The sequence below is a fragment of the Rhynchophorus ferrugineus genome, unplaced genomic scaffold, assembly GCF_030347505.1.
Source record: "Rhynchophorus ferrugineus isolate W39M unplaced genomic scaffold, kcgeb_rfMv2 rfM3, whole genome shotgun sequence".
Classification (NCBI taxonomy): Eukaryota; Metazoa; Arthropoda; class Insecta; order Coleoptera; family Curculionidae; genus Rhynchophorus; species Rhynchophorus ferrugineus.
In genome coordinates this window covers 69,621,066-69,636,178 of record NW_027472582.1, presented here as the reverse complement: position 1 = coordinate 69,636,178, position 15,113 = coordinate 69,621,066, and the positions used below count along the sequence as shown (strand labels likewise).

Here is a 15,113-nt window from a genome sequence, read left to right as displayed (position 1 = left end):
TATAGTATCAGCCAGACAATATCAGAATACTTACATTATAATATATACTATTAGTGCCACTTAAGTTAGCAATAAAATGTATTTCCATTTAACCACATCTTATTGAACACACACACTTAAATGGTTCATAAGGGCTTCCAAATCTACAATAAAGCATCAATTAGCATTTCATGTGTTGTGTAATATGAATCAGGAGCGAATTAGACCCTTGAGGATCGAGCTAATTTCTCCATGGGCAACTTTAATTAGAACTAGACGATGCAACTATGTTTCTTATTCGATACATAGGCGAATCGATTTCCTTCTGGCCTGTATCGATATAATTTTTTTTTCAGGTTATTGTCGATGTTTCACTCATGTGTTATGAATCGAAATACTGCAATAATCACTTTCCCATCAAGCACAGTACTTTTTAATTATCATATTACATTTATTTACCAAAAAGATTACCTCTAGCTTTGCATTTTAGTTAATATAAAGTATTCCTTATTTTTGTGTTTACTTACAAACATATTCGAACTGCCTTGTTAACAAATAAATTGTTTTATTCATCGTATGTAAGTTACTGTGGAGAAGCTTTTATCAATAAGCGGTATCGATTGACGTTGATGGAACCCTTCATTGTGAACTTCCAGTTTTCCTGACATAAGTAATAACCAATGCATTGTGTTTTTATTCGAACTTGTCCTTTTATATAGCTACGTATATTAAAATATTGGGTAATTATGGATAATATATCGCAGTTAAAATACGATAATATATTTAAATACAATTTATATAAATATATGACTTTTGCTTTTGGTTTATTAACGTATAATTTAGAAAAATGTATTGTGCAATGCTATTTTTGTTGAAAAATGCATTACCGTTTTTAAAATAAATGTGGCTATATTTGTTGTTATTTTATCTGTAGAAACAAATCAAATATATAGTAAAAGTCATATTAATATCGTAAAATCGTATAATTATTCATGTACATGTATAAATTGTTAACCAGTAGACATGAATTTAATCTTTAGATGGTCTATTAACGTAATGTTTGTAACGGTGATGGTATTATCTGTTAATATTTGTCCATGAAAAATTCTTTCATTATCTATTTTATGTAAAATGTATTTTATGTAAAATTCTCATATGTGGGATTTTATGCTGTATCGTCACTAATTACAAATATTACTAATATTGTGCATTAAACCTACCGACAGAAAGAAATCATTCCAGAAGACATCTGGTCTTACCCAGCCTGGTTATTGGCGTGAGTGGGTTTATTTTCCTTGTCGGATTTTGTATTCCTGCCTAAAGACAATTACAACTGTTAACCAATCACAAACATAAATTTACGACTATGTCCCTGCAGGATTCGAACCCGCGCCTATAGCAAGAGCACTGCGCCAACTAAGCCGGCGCGAATTTATTTGTAAATATTTCGCTAATATTATTTTATTTATATTTTTTTCAAATATTTTAAACTTTACTTTTTACCAATGAGGGCTTATCTGTACTGGACCTACTGTTTAACGTGGGCTCCGAACCATTGTCCTTGGCATTCCAGTCCTACCGACTAGCGAATGACCAACTTAGGAATACCATCTCAGAAGATATCCGGTCTTACCCAGCCTGGTTACTGGCGTGACTAGGATCATTTTCCTTGTCGTATTTTGTACTCTTACTTAGGATATTAAACAATAACAAACATAAATTTACGACCATGCCCCAGCAGGATTGAAACCCGCGACTATACAAAATATTTTTATTGAGTATATGAAGGTAAGACAAAAATGTTTTATGGAAATACATTTAAAATGCGCATAAGTATTATTAGAGATTATGCTATGTATTAGGAAAAACCGAAATTGTTTTATCCATAACTTTATATTTTGTACACAGTAACAGGCACACATTATATTGTATATACACAGTATTATTTAAGCAATTTCAAAGACATTTAAAAGACATTTACATAAATTAATTATAGAACATGTGCTGTACAATTGCAAAATTTTGCTTAGTTGATACATATGATGAAGTGAGTTGACGACAAAATATTATTTTGAAGAATATGTCGACTACAACAGAATAATAATAGCAAAATAATTAATAATATAAGATCCAATAAAAACAATTAAGGAATTATATCGGAAATGATTTTTTAAGGGCTACTGTGATACAGGCATTAACAAGTAATATATCCTACAGCAGTATTAAACTACCATTATTGGCATTTAGAAATGTATCACTTTTTACCTGTTCGTATAATTTATACATAGAAAATTGTTAGTTAAACCATTATTTTGTCATTACTGCTTTTAGTGTATTTTTTAAGTTCGATATTCAAAGTTGAGTAACGTAAATTATTCATTTGAACTATTATTCAGTAATATGTTGAGAACTCTGCGTTGGGTACAAAGTTATAATTATATAATGTTTATAATCCTACATATTTAGAAATAAGTTAAGCATAAAAATGAATGATGAATTCAAATGATTTAATTTAGAAGATTAGTATAAAATGGTTTTATTGTAATTCAACATATTCACCACGAATCAACAAATGTCTGATTAATAAACTTTTTACGTTCTGTTATATCTGTTTTCTACCTCCATTCCTTGTTTTAAGCAATTCAATGAATCCATGAAGGGATATCGCTTTCTCTAGAGAAGCTCTCTAGATCCTTGGTACGGATCAGTTTCCATCCGGTTTCTATTTTGTTATTGGTCTTAGTTTCGAACATCGCGTTTATTTTAATTTTTAGTTTTTACTTTTTTATTATTCTATTATCCTTTGTTCCTAGATTGCTTTTATTTGTTTTTTAATATTTTATTCTTGTAACTGCTGTTACTGTATACTGTTCTTTTCGAAATTTAATTCTCTCTGTTGTTTTAATACTCTGTAATAACTTCTTACTTTCATTCTTTTTATATTTTCTTTGTCTTTAGATCCCTCTTGTTTTCTCTAGGTTACTCATTCTATCCTTACTTCTCAGTGTTTTTTTCAATTACTATCCTTTACATTCTCTTTCGTTTTCTAGCTATAATAATTAAATTTATATCACTTGCTCTCATTTATAGTACAGTTAACCAGCATTTTGTCCTTTATTCTAAAAGTTGTTTAAGAACTTTATTCTTGTTTCTACATTTAATACATCTCTATTCATTTGTCAAATCTCTATGTCTCATTTCATCTTCTCTATTTTGCAGATTTTTTGTTTATTTATGCTATTAAATCTCTCAATATATCTTTATTTTACGTAATTTTTCGAAGAAAAATTCAGGAAGGGGACTGAAAAGGCCACTTTTGATAGTTTATTTGATTCATCTTTTAAAATTCAACGTCTTTGCACTACTTGTGTATGTTGTCGATAGGGAGTTGAGACTGGGGGACTAGATGACTGCATTTTCGTTCACGGTAGCAACCCAGTCAGTTCAAAAAGTGAGAAGTGATGAGTCTTTTTCCACACGTTTAGTTACAGATAATCATATTATGAACTTGTGTAAGGCATATAGTTCAGTAGTGAGTGTCGCTGTAGATTGTGTGCTACTATAAGTTCGAATATTTAACAATTTAATTTAATAATGTTTTGTAAGGTAGTAAGTGCAGTAATAAGAAAAAACAATATTTTATACTGTTTCCAACTCTACATGATATTATTTGAGCTAATCCTAACAGGTCAATTTAAAAGTCCGCGGCCTGACACATAGATGGCGCTACTGGAATCAAATCCATAATTTTTTATTTAGTCCTAACCGTCAAAAGATGCATGTATAAATTTGACAGCCATCGGATTATTAGTTTGTGAATTATAGCATCTTGAGTGAAGCAACTTTTGTTATCGTGAAAAAAATAGATAAAGAGGAATTTTGCGTGTTGACAAAGTATTGCTTTTTGAAGGGAAAAAATACAATTGAAGCCGGACACTGCTCCAGGAAAATCAACCATCAAGAATTGATATGCTAAGTTTAGACGTGGTGAAATGGGCACCTAATACGGTCAAAGCAGTGGACGTCCAATAGAGGTTTTGGTTGTTACCGACCAAAACATTAAAAAAATCCACAAAATGATTTTGAATGACCGTCAATTGAAATTGAATGAAATAGCAGACACTCTAAAGATATCAGCTGAATGTGTACATCATATCATTCACGAATATTTGAGCATGAGAAAGCTGTGTGCAAAATAGGTGCCGCGCTGTTCACTTTTGATCAAAAACAACGATGGATTGATGATTCGGAAGGGTATTTGACGATGATCAAGTGTAATAAACCCGAGTTTTTGCATCGATATGTGACAATGGATGAAGCATGGCTCCATCATTTCACTCCGAGTGGATTGCACACGATGAACCCGCTCAAAAATGTGGGTAAACGCAAGAGTCGGCTGGCATGGTTATGGCGTCTGTATTTTGGGATGCGCATGAAATAATTTTCATTGACTATCTAGAAAAAGGAGGAACCATGAACAGCGACTATTACATAGCGTTATTGGACCGTTTGAAGGACGAAATCGCCGAAAAACGGCCACATTTGAAGAAAAAGAAAGTGCTACTTTACCAAGATAAAGTACCGTGTCACAAGTCAGTGAAAACGATGGCAAAATTCCATGAATTGGGATTCGAATTGCTTCCTCATCCACTGTATTCTCCAGATCTGACCCCCAGTGACTGTTTCCTGTTCTCAGATTTAAAATCTAACGAATCTAAGGAATGCTCGCTGGGAAGAAATTTTTGTCGAATGAAGAGGTGATCGCCAAAACTGAGGCCTAATTTGAAGGCCAAATCGTACTATAAAAATGGTATCAAAAAGCTGGAAGGTCACTAGAGTCAGTGTATCACCCTTGAAGGGATTTATGTTGAATAAAAAAAGTCATTTTGCCAAAAAAATTTGTTTTACTATGGTAGACCGGGGACTTTTCAATTGACCTGTTATATTATATGAGCTAATCCTAGCTTGATTAGGAGTCTTACTCATATTGATTATGATATATTACAACTGAAGCTGCTAGTTTAAACATGATTACCGTTTGATTATGTATCGGATCAACATTGTTTAAACTTTGTTAACTACAGTCGGTGGGTATAACAAATAAGACAACGGCGTTGATGAACATCGCATGCGCACCATTGTTTTTTGACCGAAGAGCCAACACGCTTCTTCCAGCATCCAGTTGCCGCGAATCGCGACGCCCCTGCGGAACGTCCCGACGCTCGCTGGACGCCCACGTGTCCCGACACGTGCTCAACCCAGCACCCGGCAAGTGTGTGTCGTGAAGCGTGACTGTTTTAAAAGTTTTCCGTGCGGTAGTTGTTGTTCCTCGCCCTCTCCCCGCTAGCGCTCTTGCAATTTCGTCGTTTTTTTCTTCTTCTTCCGTCGGTCTCGTCTATTTTTGCCGTTGCAATCAGGTAAGTTTGCGGAAAAGCTGCCGCTGTTCCTAGGGAACTTCGTTACCTGGCGGTCGGTGATAGTTTGGTTTTTATTCGTCGAATGTTGCGGTTTATTCTGTGCGCGTTCGGTGCTTTTTTCCGTATTAATTTCACGTATTTGTTGCGATTATTCGATTTTAATTGTTTTAGTATCACATTTAATTAAATTTTAATGGAAATATTCTCTTTGTTGTCATAATTTATTTAAAACAAAAATATGTTTTTGCTTATGATTACCATCAATATTTTCGATATTTATATATTATTATAATAAAAATAAAATAATAGAGAAACTAGATGTGTAAAAGTATATTGATATTTATATTATTTACAAATCATATATATTATTGATAACATATCATTCAATTAAGGAGAATTGTATATACTCATACAAAATGTATATAAATATAAATGTAAATTCTAAAATAACAAAAAATAATCTTGTATATTTTGCAATTTATATAAATTTAATAACAAATTTATAAATTAAATATGCTTATTTACACATTAGCATAAGTATAAAATAATTGAAAGTTAAAACTAGCGTAGATATGTAAAATTAAAAATAAAGAGAAAACGGAAATATTTATATACATTCTTAACTTCTCTAGATATCATCTAAAGTCTGATAAAAGTTCGGTAAATTAAATAGAATTGTATATATGTAGAAATAAACTTAAATTGAATTTTTATTATAATATATAATAATATTATAAATATATAAGAAAACCAGCCCATCGTAATGATCTTTTTGAATTTTTATATTTTTATTTAAAAACTAAATATTTTATAAATTTTTTAATATATATTTTAAATCATTTTAGCGTTCGCATGAAAGTAAAATAATAAAGAAACTAGAGTAAATATGTAACGAAATTTAAAAATAATGAGATATTATCGGCAGATCATTTAAAGGATGATAAAAGTGTAGTAAATTAAAATTTACTTGAAATGGCTGATTTCGTTGGATAAAGTCACTGGATTGCGCCAGATAATAGCTAATTATTAATTAAAATTTAATGGAATAAGTAGATATGTAGTGTTTTGTTAACGATGATAATAACGATTGAATTGGCTGATAATTTTTTATTAAGCTGTACTATGTATTATATTTTGTAAACTTTTAAACGACGGTTAATTTAAAACATTTTAAATTGTATTTTGTAGTATTGTCTAACGGTATACATGGGTGATATTATTTCCAGTTTTTTATGACCTTATATTAAATCATGTCAATTTTATTTTAAATTTAGTGAAGATATATTTTGAAACGCTTTACTGAGTTGATAAAATAGCAATAGTACATCAAATTAAAGGGAATTTCAAATTTGCTCTAGAGGATTTATACTAAAATGTCTGATGGATCTAATAAATAGTATTTTAATATTTTGTCTATGTTTATTAACTATAAACACTAAATATTGCGCCATTTTTTTTATTGCTCTTGGTGAGTCCACAATCTGCCCTATTGGCTATAAGTATTTCTTCTGTCTATATTATATATACATGGCATATAGAAAATCACTTCATTAAGCAATCTTCTGTATAAAATATTATCTTAATTAATTAGTCTTATTCTAATGCTTATTCTAAAGTCTATATATGTCCAGTAATCAGATCAGGTGGTGTTAAACGTTTTAGTCTACGCACTTCACCATCACGTCGCATATTTAGCTGATTAGCGAGTACATTGGGATGCACTGACACTCTTTCGAAGTACTTCACACAAACACGTTGAATTACACTCGTTATAGGTTCTAGAGGAATATCGCGTTGTATCACTTTATTTGAAATATAGTACGGAGTATCAACAATGGCACGCAACACCTTATTTTGGAACCGTTGAATGATGGATATATTAGATTTGCTAGCGGTACCCCATAGTTGGATTCCTTATATTGCGCCATGACAATCTAGTCATGACGAAACAGTATTTACTAAATTTTTACCAAAGTTCGATAATTATATTTTATTATTAATTTAATGTTATAAAACTATTTTTATATTTTTTATTATTAACACCATTAATATATTATAAATTTATGCCTTATATACGCGTTGCTACAGGAACAAAATTAAAAAGAAACGACCATAATTATCATTTAAAAATAAAAACAGAACGAAAGCATTTATATACTCTAATATATTTTACAGATTATTGTCCCAAAATTGATATAAGGTCATTAAAGTCATTTGTATTTTTTTTTAGTCCAAATAAAATTAAATTCAAGATTTTTAGAATTATAACATAATTTGATAATTGAAATCAATAAACATTATAATACTTTAAGGTTATTAAATATTTATATAAGTCCAGATATACTCTAATTGGTAAAAAAGATATTTTAAAATGTAATTAATATTTTTTATGTATTTTATACTGAAAATAATCAGATGTTACTAGATAATAATTTAATTAAATTGATACATTATTACACCTACACCAGTGACATATTTAGCTAAAGTTTACGGTACATCTTTTTTTTTCATTACTAAATAAAAGTAGTAAATAAATTGACTGATCGGTTTTTAAGCTATAGTATATATTTACTTTTCATGAATATTTTTGTTACTTAAATGATGTTTAATAAACAATTTAACATATGTTTGTGGGTGTAGCTTTTTATCTAGAGATGTATCATATTACATTTTTAGTAATATTATTACTATTAGTTTTCTAAAAATACAATGTTTTTTATTTTTTTTATCTCAATAGTATTATTATTTTAATTGTTGATTGCCAACAAAAAATCATATATTAAATTATATAAACTTAAAATCCAAAAATTATTAACTTTCTATATTAAAATAATTTTTTTTATCATTTTTATTTTAATTTTTTTAAACTTTAATCTTAAAAATATTTTGTTAATGATTATAATTATTTACTGTTTAATATATCACGTAATAGTAACAATTCTTATAATATCGTTTTAAAATAGTATTTTTAAGTGATATTACTGTTATCCTTTATTGAAACATATTAAAGCTTGATGTAAACGCCAAATATAAACTTGGAAATCAAGATATTGCGTCACTGGAATTTAGAAGCAGCATTTGCTCGACAATTTTATAATTTCGGTTGCAATTTCGTTCTAATTTTAACTACCATAAGGTATAATTAATGTAGTAAATATTTGCCTTTGAAGTATTAGTTATTACATACAAAATTAAATACCATATCACCGGATAATACCTAATTATTGGTAAATATAACAGGTAATAACTAAAGAGCGATTATACCAATTCATCGCGTACTAAATGTATTCATAAAGAGCTTTTATATTGCATTTGTTTCAATTAATGAAAGTTTAAATACGTATTCCATATTCAGAGTAATTAAAACTTTAACATAACTGAAAAAGCAAGTAATACGTGACATATTAAAATATATATTTCATTTTATATGTATTAATATTTAATTGTTTAGTTGCTATAACCATATAACCAGTACTATATGATTAATATGTAATTTATAAGTTAGAAAACATGTTTTATTTTCCTTTTCTGATATGATTTCGTTAATATTATAAAGTGTATACAATTATAATGAATTAAAACTATTTTATTAATAATTTAATAATTGTATTATATATATAGACGATCGATACTTTTTGAATGTAGATGAAACTATTGTATGCCAGCTTGGTATTTCAGTGGTTATTCATTTCATTTTTCATTTAATTTCTTTTCACTGTTGATTAAAATTTTCATAATCTACTTGGGTTTTTAGAGACTTATTAAAAATTTATACTAAAATTATAAATTATCATAAGAATTATAATGATTAATGCCAGTAAATCTAAATAGCATTGGTTTGTAGTGTTAGTACTGGAAGATGCCTGACTTTAAAGAGAAACTCTTACACTGTCCCTTGTATTCTCAAGAAATTGGATTTTCCGATTATCCCTTATTCTGATTGATGTTGCATGATCTGACTGAGTAATATTTCCTTTTTTATGCAGATATTCGAAAATATGTCAACTCTTGGATACTAGAAAGAGGGGAGAATGTAGTGGCCAACGATAGACAATTCCTTCTATGATCTTTTACGACTGTATAGAAATAATATTAATCCCTACAGTTCCTTTTATTAAATTGCTATTTTTCGGAGAAACGTTTTTATTGGTTATGGGTTATGTATATATATATTTATACTATGGCAACATTCACCTATACTGTGACCTGAATTAAAATTAAAAAAAAGAAATCATAAAGAAAATTAAGAGACTCCCAATAAGACATGAGAAAAAACTCCACTCCCATGTTAACACCGAAGTGCTGCATCTTCTGGACAGTATTGAACTAAGACGGATAGTGAAAACCATATAATCTTACCTAGTTGTGTAGTGAATTGCACCAAATGGTAAAAACACTGAAAAGTTCTACTAATTTTTATTTTATTAGAGATTTAGTGAATGCAAATAGGTCTTTCTAGATAAGTACCTAGATTTAAGTTACTGTAGAGCCAAATATTAACAGGTCAATTTAAAATTCCCCGGCCTACCATAGTAAAACACATTCTTTTGGAAAAATATTTTTTTTTATTCAACATAATTCCCTTCAGGGGTGATACACTGATTATAGTGACCCTCCAACTTTTCGATTTTTGTAGTACGATTTGTCTTGGTGAAGTAGCACTTTCTTTTTCTTCAAATGCGGCCATATTGACGCAAAATCTCGAATTTATTACGCCTGATCATCTTCAAACACTGCTCCGAATCATGTTTTCTCATGCTTTGGAGCGAGTTCATCATGTCCAGTCCACTCGGATGACTGTCGATTGAACTTCGGAGTGAAATGATGGAGCCATGTTCCATCCATTGTCACATATCGACGCAAAAACTCGGGTTTATTACGCTTGATCCTCTTCAAACACTGCTCCGAATCATTAACCCGTCGATGTTTTTGGTCAAAAGTGAGCTCGCGCGTCACCCACTTTGCACAGAGTTTTCTCATACACAAATATTCGTGAATGATATGATGTACACGGTCAGTTGATATTTTTAGAGTGTCTGCTATTTCAATCAATTTCCATTTAGGGTCATTCAAACTCATTTTGTGGATTTTTTAATATTTTCGTCGGTAACAATCTCTTTTGGGAGTCCACTGCGTTCACCGTCTTCGGTGCTTACTTCACCACGTCTAAACTTAGAATACCAATCCTTGACGGTTGATTTTCCTGGGGCAGTGTCCGGAAACCCGGCATCAAGTCAAGCTTTTGCTTCCTTTTCATCCATTTTTTTCACAATAACGAAAGTTTCTTCACTCAAACTGTTATAATTCACCAACTAATGATCCGACAGCTGTCTTATTTATGGTTAATGGTTAGGGCTAAATAAAAAACATATGCAATTAATTCTAGTGGCGCTATTTATGTATCAGGCCCGGTACTTTTCAATTTACCTGTTAAGTTAGTCGACAATGACTAGTAATAAGATATTAATAAGTAAATAATCGGCTGTGTTGGCGCAGTGGTTAAGGCGACAGGACGGTACTCCTACTGTTGTCGTAATCGGGGTTCGCATTCAGCTGGGACATGGATGTACTTTATGTTTGTGATTGTAATTGTACATGTCGTTATAGGCAACAGTGGAAAATCTGACAAGAAATAACAATCCCAGTCACGCCAGTATTCAGGCTGGCTAAGACTGGATGTCTTCTTGGGCGGTCTCCAAGTTGGTCATTGGCCAGTCGGTAGGCTTAATGCTGAGGACCGTGGTTTGGATCCCACGTTAAGCTGTAGGTCCAGTTCAGATCCAAACCCTTGTTGGTAATAATAGGACTTTAAAATATTTAAAAAATTAAGTAAGATTTGGATTTGATTTAAATATGCTTGATCGATCCAGAATATTTCTGAAGAAATTTTTTTTTTAGTTTAAGGAAGTCAGGTGAATAGAGGGGTTACGAAATTATAGTAGTTGAAACTTTGATTGCAAAAACAATATCATGTGGGAAGACTACAAGCAATGAACATAATATTAAATACACTGCGGGACATTTATAAAGTGTCCATCATAAGCACAATAGAAAATATATCAAATAATTGATTCTATTATTTGGTGTGAAAATGCTTTATAATATAATAAATAGCGGGAATGGTTTCATTGAAATAACTTGTATTATCGGGAAGCTTGTTCGGTAAATAACTAAATTTAATTTGGATTATATGCAAATATGTTTTAATGCCTAATGAAAATATAACATAATTATTAATATTATTGTAACACCGTATGTGTTTATAACCAAAGCATTTATTAATATCATATAAATTAATGTTAAAATATAAAATGAACGGTTTTCACGCTTCGAATATTGATTTTTCACTAGAATATATTCCACCTAATAGATAACATATATAACAATTTAATAAATACTACTGATGTACAGTTAAATCGCCTCTCTGCCTCTTACTTTGACATTTTAATTAAAAGAAAAGTAGAAGATTCAAAACTTTTAGAAAAAGGGGTTCTAAATCAACTAATTAGATGAAGAAAACTATAAAATATATAAAATATCACAAGAAAAAGCAGTGAAAAGCGTAATTAGGTTGATATAGCAATGGTTCAAAATTAGATGTTTTTTATGTATGTATTGTAGGATGTATTCTTTAACTTCAATAACTAAAGCAAACTGTAAATGTTACTATATATTTGGCGAGACTAGATTTAAATTTACTTCATTTATATTAAATAAAATAAAAAAATCAATTCCATGTTGATGTTCTTAGCTGTTATATTATATTACGGTGTATTGTATACTAATTAATTACTCCGAGTATCTTCTTTTTTCGTTTACAGATCATATTTTCAGGTTAAAACATTAAAAAATATATATCATATATTAGGAACATTTTTCTTCTAATAATTTTGATGCGATTATATGAACACATAATTTTTAAAATTATTTACTTATTTCATTCTTTCTACTCGTTGTCGACTAACCTACATTTTATATTTATAATAACTTAAATCTAGGTATATAAAATGCGGGGCGAAAGTCCCGCTACCATTTTGATTGCCTATAATTTTCAAAGAAACGATAAGTAAGTTTGGTTTTCATAAAAATTTATTTGGGCTTTATATTTTTTTCGTTATGATTGAAAAATTATATCGGCTAAATGGTGACCGGGATTCGCCATGCAACTCTCGGCTCTTTTTAAGGCATTTTTCATGACATCCTGCAACATCTGACGCTGAATTTTTTTAATTTTGTGAAGAATATAGTATTTAAAATGTTGAATAGTTTGGGGCTTATTCACATAAACTTTTGATTAAAAAAATCATAAGAAAAAGTCTGGTGCTAAATCGCCATTTCGCGAAATTAGTCTTCGTGGAAAAACGTCATTCAATAATTGAGTTGTTGAACGAGTTAGGTGTGCTGTGGCCTCATCTTTCTGAAACCATATGTCCCAATTTACCAAGTCCTTGCTCTTGGAAAAAGGAACCAATGATGTTTCCTGCATGAATACCATACTATACAGTTTAAAAACCGACTTTTTTAAACTGTTTATTGACGTGGCCCCTGAGAGGAAAATGGGCTTCATCGCTCATTATCAATATAGAAGGAAAATCCTCAATTTCACCAGACAGCCTTAGGACTGTATTACTGTACTCAACCCGTTGATCAGGATCTCTCGGTAGCACTATTTGGATAGGATACACTACACTATACAAGATCAAAAGGTTTGATTATTTTGAGTCTTCGTCTTATTTTGGTGTTATTTAAGAGTGGAAATTCTTCGATATAGTCATGAGACTGAAGCCTCTGCTCATGTTGCCTTGATTTCCTGTGTAACAGTCATTATCTGAAAGTCTCGAGGCAAGTAATCAGTCCTGTAGTATCTGGGTACACCTACAATACTTCTCAGGACTTTGCTCTAGAAAACCTGTATTGTAGTTATATTAGTTTTCAAGGAGCATCCCCATAATTGCCAAAGAAGTGTTAAAATGGATTGATGATTAGAAAAAGAACAAAACCATCATTCTTTTGATGCGGTATCTGAGTTATAGAACATCTTTAAATTGCTATATATTAACAATTTTTATCAATAAATTCTTTTTTAAGGTGAAAAAATTACGAGAATATTTTTTCTTGCTCTGTGGATGTTCAAACATATTTGATATTATAGTTATACGTATATTTACCTTACACTTTGTGCATGTTTATTTTAAGGCCTAAACAAATTGCATTATGATTATTAATATTATAGCGGCGAACGTATTTATTTAGTAATATTTGTTAAAAGCCCATAAATGGCCACTTCAATAAAATGGAAATTTGAGTAGAGTTTTCTATATTTTAAATAACCATGAATGCATTAAACATATTTCGTAATAACAAAATGTTGCTTTTGATGTCTGTTTGTGTTCGTTAAAATATTATCCAATATTTCGACGCAAAAACAGTAATTTGCTGCAACGTAGTTTTTTTCGTGCAATTTTTTCAGTAAACAGTTGTAAAAATATATTACAGATATTAATTTTAACATTTTCAATACAGAACATATTTTGAACCATGTTGATCGAACACTATCGGTTCTATTATAACTAGTAAAAAAAACTATATTGTTGGAGTTTGCTTCAATCAGTTTGCAACAAAAATGCTAAAAGCAGAAATAAAGAATCTACGCAATAATGATTTAAAATTGTTTTTCCCTTTTTAGAGATGTGAGAACAGTCAGAAAATAGAGGAAACTAAATTTGGTAAATAAACTGCATACTAATACAAGTTTTACTTTAATTTAACTGATTTTATCGATTAATATCTGAACTGTGTCAGCAAGTGTTTTAGCTTGAAGGAATTTTTTTTCTTGTAAATCGAACTAAATTTTACCACCAAATTTTCCCAAAGTTTGAAAAATGATTTGGGTTTATTATTCTATCAGTTTAGCATCATGAAAATTATTCTTGTTCGATTTTTGTACACTAACTTGCTTCAGAGTCAGAGTTTAAACTATTATTTTGGTTCACCAACATGTAGTAGACCGAAGTCCATAGAGATGACATAATGTAGAAAATAGTTGTAATCACCGAGTTATCAATATAATCATAATATATAATCATCAAAACTTATCGAACCACCAAGCACATAACAATTAGATTAAGGTCTAACCACATAAATAAGAGTTATTATAATTTTCGTCTAGAATAAGGGACAAAGTTGAACAGATGCGACAATCTAAAGGAAAAAAAGCTTTCAAAGAAATAAGGAGACACATATTTCAACCACTCCCTTTCTTGGGAACACTTACCAGACGCATTTGTAAAATTTAATTTTGTAATTATAAAGAAATCTAATATATTCGGGACGGATAATAGGAGCTGGAAACCGCCTGTATTTTATAAATGAGTCATCTGCAAGTATAATTGTATCAGCGTTCTGTATTTTTATTGTTTGATCTTCTTCTCTTTTTCTTTCCGAATGGATATGTAAAATTTTTTGATTATCTTCATCTACGAACTATCTTATGCCATTATGAACGTTTAGTTATTTATAATATTAAGTAGATAACTAAATATTCTGATAATGCAATATATATCGAATATTATTGGAATACATATTTCATCATTGTTTAACACTTCCTCCTGTTTTTCTGGCAACATATTTGTGTGCTAAGGTATATTTGTGAGGTATAGATGAGTGGTGTAGTAATATGTGTAATATATGTGGTATATATGTAGTATATGTGTTGAA

General features: G+C 30.0%; 1 protein-coding gene across 1 annotated transcript in view; it reads left to right on the top strand.

Moving 5' to 3' along the window:
• Positions 1 to 5,178: 5,178 nt before the first annotated feature.
• LOC143193385 (lachesin) overlaps positions 5,179 to 15,113 on the top strand; it is a 362,619-nt gene continuing 352,684 nt past the window's right edge. Inside the window, exon 1 of the mRNA XM_076399566.1 lies at positions 5,179 to 5,396. The gene's annotated coding sequence lies outside the window, so the exon portion shown is untranslated. The remainder of the gene's footprint in view (positions 5,397 to 15,113) is intronic.